This window comes from Lactuca sativa, chromosome 5, assembly GCF_002870075.4.
Source record: "Lactuca sativa cultivar Salinas chromosome 5, Lsat_Salinas_v11, whole genome shotgun sequence".
Lineage (NCBI taxonomy): Eukaryota > Viridiplantae > Streptophyta > Magnoliopsida > Asterales > Asteraceae > Lactuca > Lactuca sativa.
The window spans coordinates 54,636,365-54,641,477 of record NC_056627.2 but is presented as its reverse complement, the minus strand read 5'-3'; the positions used below and the strand labels follow the sequence as shown (position 1 = coordinate 54,641,477).

The following is a 5,113-nucleotide window of genomic DNA, read 5'->3' as shown; positions in this document are numbered from 1 at the left end:
ACTCATTTTTTTCCTTCTTAACACTACTAGTAAACAGCCTTTTACGACACGCAAATACGTGTCAAGAAAGGCCCTGTCATAACGAGAGACGACACGCTTTTAGGCGTCGTCTATTTACGACGCGTTTTTACGACGCGCAATTACGACACGCATTTACGACGCGCGTTTACGACACGCATTGCGTATTAAGGAAGTCCCTGTCATAAATGAAGATGACACGCATTTGCGTGTCGTAACCTTACGACGCGCATTTACAACGCGCATTGGGTATCATTAAAGCCCCTGTCAAGAAAGGCCATGTCATAAATGAAGATGACACAAATTTTTGTGTATCATTATTTTAAATTTTAAAAAAATATATTATTTATAGATTTACTAGTTTTCAAATTAAATTTGTATTTAATATCTCATAATAGAAAATAAAATATCACATACAAAAAATACAATCCATTGCATAAAATTTAATGTCATACAAATAATCGTTCCATGGAAAGATAAAACAAATCAACAGTAACATTCATCTAGGACGCCATGTCAGCTCTTTAACTCACACCATAAAATTTACTTGGTGCATTCATCTAGGACGCCAAACTGAGGCTTGTAAAAGAATAAGTGAGCCTTTAAAACAACAACAAAAAAAACAAATTAGAATACAATAGTTGTAGTAATTAATACATATGATAATGATGTGATGTGATGTGGTGGAAGCTCACCATGCCTAATCTTTGTTGTTCACCAAGAGACTAGCATCCCACATCCCTTCTCTTTCAAAAAGGTACAACAATTTCACATTCTCTTGAATCCTTTTTAAATGCATATCCAGAATATTTGCATCAGCAACACCAACGTCTATTTTCCCTGAAATGAAATGAAATCACAACATTTACATTATAGGACGTACTTGAAAGTGGGAAAATGAAAATGGAAAGAATTGAAATTGACCTTGTTGATACAAACTTAATGCCCTCTTTTCGGCTTGCTCATGTGAAAGGGGATAGATGATTTGATCACATAATGTTCCTAAACAAGTATACGGCTTTTGAGGAATATATAAAATACCAGTGCCACAACCAGATTCAGCCTCAACAACGTCATTAACATCGTGGCATGGTTTAACAAGTCGTCCATCCACAATAGGCCAAAGACCTCGCAGAGCCCTGAACACTGATTATTTACCACTTCCATTCGGACCTTCATTTTATATTTTTATTTTTTTTAATCCTCACAGTTATTTATAATCATTATCCATAATAATCAGACTATAACACTAACCGGTAAGAAGAAGGTTTTTCCCTGGTACTATCTCGCATTTCAACTTTCTGGCTAATAAATTATGTGTTGGCGTAATAATATCAACCTCCGAAAAAGAGATAACATCCTCAGATTCCTCATTGGACTTTGATGAAGTACCAACATTTTCATCTGCAATTTCGATCAGATTATTAGTAAATAAGGAACAGCCTAAAAGATTAGATAAAACACTAACCAGATTGTGCAGCATCAAGAAGTTCCTCAAGTTCAAAAATCCAATTAACACCACCAGACAGTTAGATGAACTTTCGATGCAGCTCCAAGATGTCACCAAAGGCCAAGAAGCTTTGAGATACAACTGATGCCAAAAACCGCAATGCATGTGCAAGCTCACCTGCTAACAAAAAAATCCACTCACATCCAAACCAAAAAAATAAAAGCCTAAATTTCATTAGGTTCAGGTAATCGATTTACAACTACTAAAGTATTTCCTATTGTGGTAAACAAATGTCATGATGAATCGGAATTGAGAATGGGAGTTGACCTTGAGTGGAAGTCAATGAACGGTCAGCTTTGTGCTCCATAGCATATAACAAGCTCAATCCCCATGTAACATTGTGGGGTAGTTGTTTGGTGACAAAGTCATTGAGTACTCCTAATAACTATTTCTTCCTCTGAAGTATTTTAGCATGAGCAAGAACCTCATTAAATCTTGACTCAATCATCTGTCAGACAAACCATATTCAAGTATTATTATTATTAATATTATATTCCAAAATTCTCCTTTGTGGAAGGAGATATAAAAAAGAAAGAAGAGAGGAGTTACCACTTTTTCCAGAGCACCACCTCCAAAGAAAGCAACAGATTCAGCATGTATACGCAGCCTCTCGTGCATGAACCTACATAGGTAAACAAAACATCCTCCTTAAACTTAAAGCTCTGTTATTTTGTGCAATAATGAATGAGAATCACAAGTGACAAGGATTGAGAAATAATAATTAACAAAACAAAAGATGATGACCTAAAGCTCCCTTCAAGTTCTTGTTCCCGATTTCCCAGGTCACCAAAATCAAGAGTGGCACTCCTTAGAAAGCCTAACCCTAGCAACATATATGCATATAGTATAGCAATACCATGCCTACCTATCAACATCTTCATTCTCCATGTGAACCTACAAACAACATCAAATAGTATCAAATTTTAAAATAAGCACCAATATTATTATCCCTTTCGCTTATTTATTGCTCTCAATCTCTTGCTCTTGCCTGTGCAAAATAGCCCTGAAAAGCTTGTCTAAGGTAAAAAAAAACATAGACTCACCATAAAATATCAATAGATGGCTTTACCATTCCGGTTACTAGCCCTGACAAATCTGTGCTCAACTTTTCCAAATCTTGTGTTATTCTCTGATCTGCATCAATGCTAACTCCTAACATGTGAAATACCTGAAACCACAAATGAAACTTTTCTACATCAAAACTACAACATTAATAAATAAAAAAAACAATTGCCACTGACCGGCTTATTCCACACACTGAATTTCGATTAATTTGAAATTAAAACTAGCTTTTCAAAAAATATAGATAGGCTTTAAAACTAGAAAAATATCTGGTTATATATAATGAAAACTGCTATATTTGTTTGCAAACTTCATATGATTTATGCATTGATGCTCTTCAGCTTTGAAGTACCATTAGATCCACTTGATCTTATGCATTGTCTAGAAAGAAGTTGAACTATAAAGTTGCAGACAGATAACAGAAAACAAAGACTTGCATTCTTCACGGCCAAAAACCCACTTTAAAGAAAGAAAAAAAAGTTAACTAAAGACAACAAGGTCAAATTCAAACATTCAAGAATATGTATGTGTTGATTTCCTATAGCCATTGCCAATTGTCTCTCACTCATACACTTAATATGATTTGTCGAAACCGAGTAACCAAATAACAATTTTTTGTTAGCTTTTATTAGACACAATTATCATCTTCTTCCGATATTGTCACAAACAATATCAAGGTTTTGAGCACTAGCAACCATGTCTTCCTCAATAATCACATCAGTAGTATCTGTTTCGCCACCATTTCCTCTCTCTTCTTGCGTTACCTTCATATCTGTGTTATTTATATACAAATAAGTCTACATATTTAGATATATAATTATTACTTTTTATTTCTACGTATTAAATAAAATCATATTGTGTTAAGCACATAACACAAGCCCAATGAACGGATATACTAGTCTTAAACGAAGGGATTGAATCCCAAGCCTATTAGCCAGATCATGACTAATACTCGAGTGTATGATATGTTTTCCCAGAGGGGTATTATTTTCCAACCAAGGTGCATCATTATACATCGCATCCCTTGCAACCATGAGAACCCCTCGAGAATCAGGCACCAACAATGGAGTGTTGGAAGATTCAAACATTGATCTCTCTGATTTGACAACCATGGATGAACCGAGCCACATCTGTGATTTTGGTCTAATAGAATCCGGTGCTACAATTTGATGAGTTGACACTAACCATGGAAGTCCGATCAAAGGTGGGTCAACAGAAATAGGACACCATCTGATGGCTTTTAGTTCAGACCAAAACTCGTCTCCTGGCATTTCATCGAACAGATTGCCTACATAATCTTCATGAAATGCATCAGGAGTGTTTCTTGAGTAGTCATCTGCTTCATCATCTGGACCAAACTCATTAAAACTGAATTCTACTTCCTGAATTGAAAAATTGAGTGCCAATGCATCTAAGCAACCAAGTAGTCTCATTTCATTTACAACAGGCTCTGGTTCCATTTTATCATGCAACCTAGACACCAATTTAGCCGAATCAAGCAACCCCTAGCAAAAGAAAAGCAATAAGAACAAGAATGTTTGAAGAATGATTAATAACTAAACAACACATGGGTGTTTTCAGAGTCAAGAACAAGAACTAAATACGATGGAATTTTCTAAAAAAGAAAAACATTAAGAACAAAAACACGGGCAAAAGGGTTAGATGTGTAAGAATCATAGCCCTAATTTGTTTACTAATCATAGATAAAAATGCCCAGATTGGGAACGAAAATAAATATGCAGGTTCCAAGAATCAAGAAAACCTAACAGTTTATGAAGATTTTATAAAATCAAAGAGCTAAATCCACATAAAGTCTAACAGTGAAAGAAGAACAAGAAAGGGGTTTGAAAGATTAAAGATGCAAAAACATAAAAGAAGAAATTATACTCTATGGAGGAAAGACTTACCTAAACTTGCAGGAGAAGAAGTGTTTGTGCAATCAGAGTAGTTTTAGGGTTCCTTCGGTTACTCCTTTCACATCCCCGATAATCTTCATCTATGGAGGAGAGAGATGAGAGGAAACCCGATGGAGGGGGAGAGACGAGAAGGTGGATGCATCGATTAGGGATAAAACAAACTCAGAGAGTGGAGTGATGTCAGATTTAGGAGAAGTTGTACCAGTTTTAGGGAGAAATCGAACCAGTTGGTCTGTGATGTTGATCTTCTTTGCCTAAATTACTGGCTCGTGAATAGAGAGAAAGGTTAGGGTTTCTTGATTGATAGAAAGGTTAGAATTGATAGAATTTACGATAAAGATCTTGCAGAAGGAGTTGATAAAGCCCGAGGCTGTGACAATGACCATATGGGATAACGAACGGATGACTCCGGCAATGGGGAGGTTCTTGATTGAGAGAACCTGAACTAATTCGAAGTTGAATTCACATATTTTGATCTAAGGCACTGTTACTCAAGAACAAATTAGGGTTCTTAATATTTAGGGATTTATGGTTTAGGGTGATTTGGGGAGTCACAGTAAGCGGGATGTTTAATTTTTTTTGGGAATGGAAAATGGTTATGAATGAT

The 5,113-nt window shown here is 35.7% G+C and overlaps 1 long non-coding RNA gene across 1 annotated transcript; it reads right to left on the bottom strand.

Annotated features, from left to right (window-relative positions):
* Positions 1–1,214: 1,214 nt before the first annotated feature.
* LOC111893682 (uncharacterized) lies at positions 1,215–1,920 on the bottom strand. Its single transcript, XR_008223967.1, has 3 exons — positions 1,796–1,920; positions 1,487–1,645; positions 1,215–1,422 (listed from the first exon to the last, which is right to left on the bottom strand). It is a non-coding gene; the product is annotated as an uncharacterized LOC111893682 (long non-coding RNA).
* Positions 1,921–5,113: the final 3,193 nt, after the last annotated feature.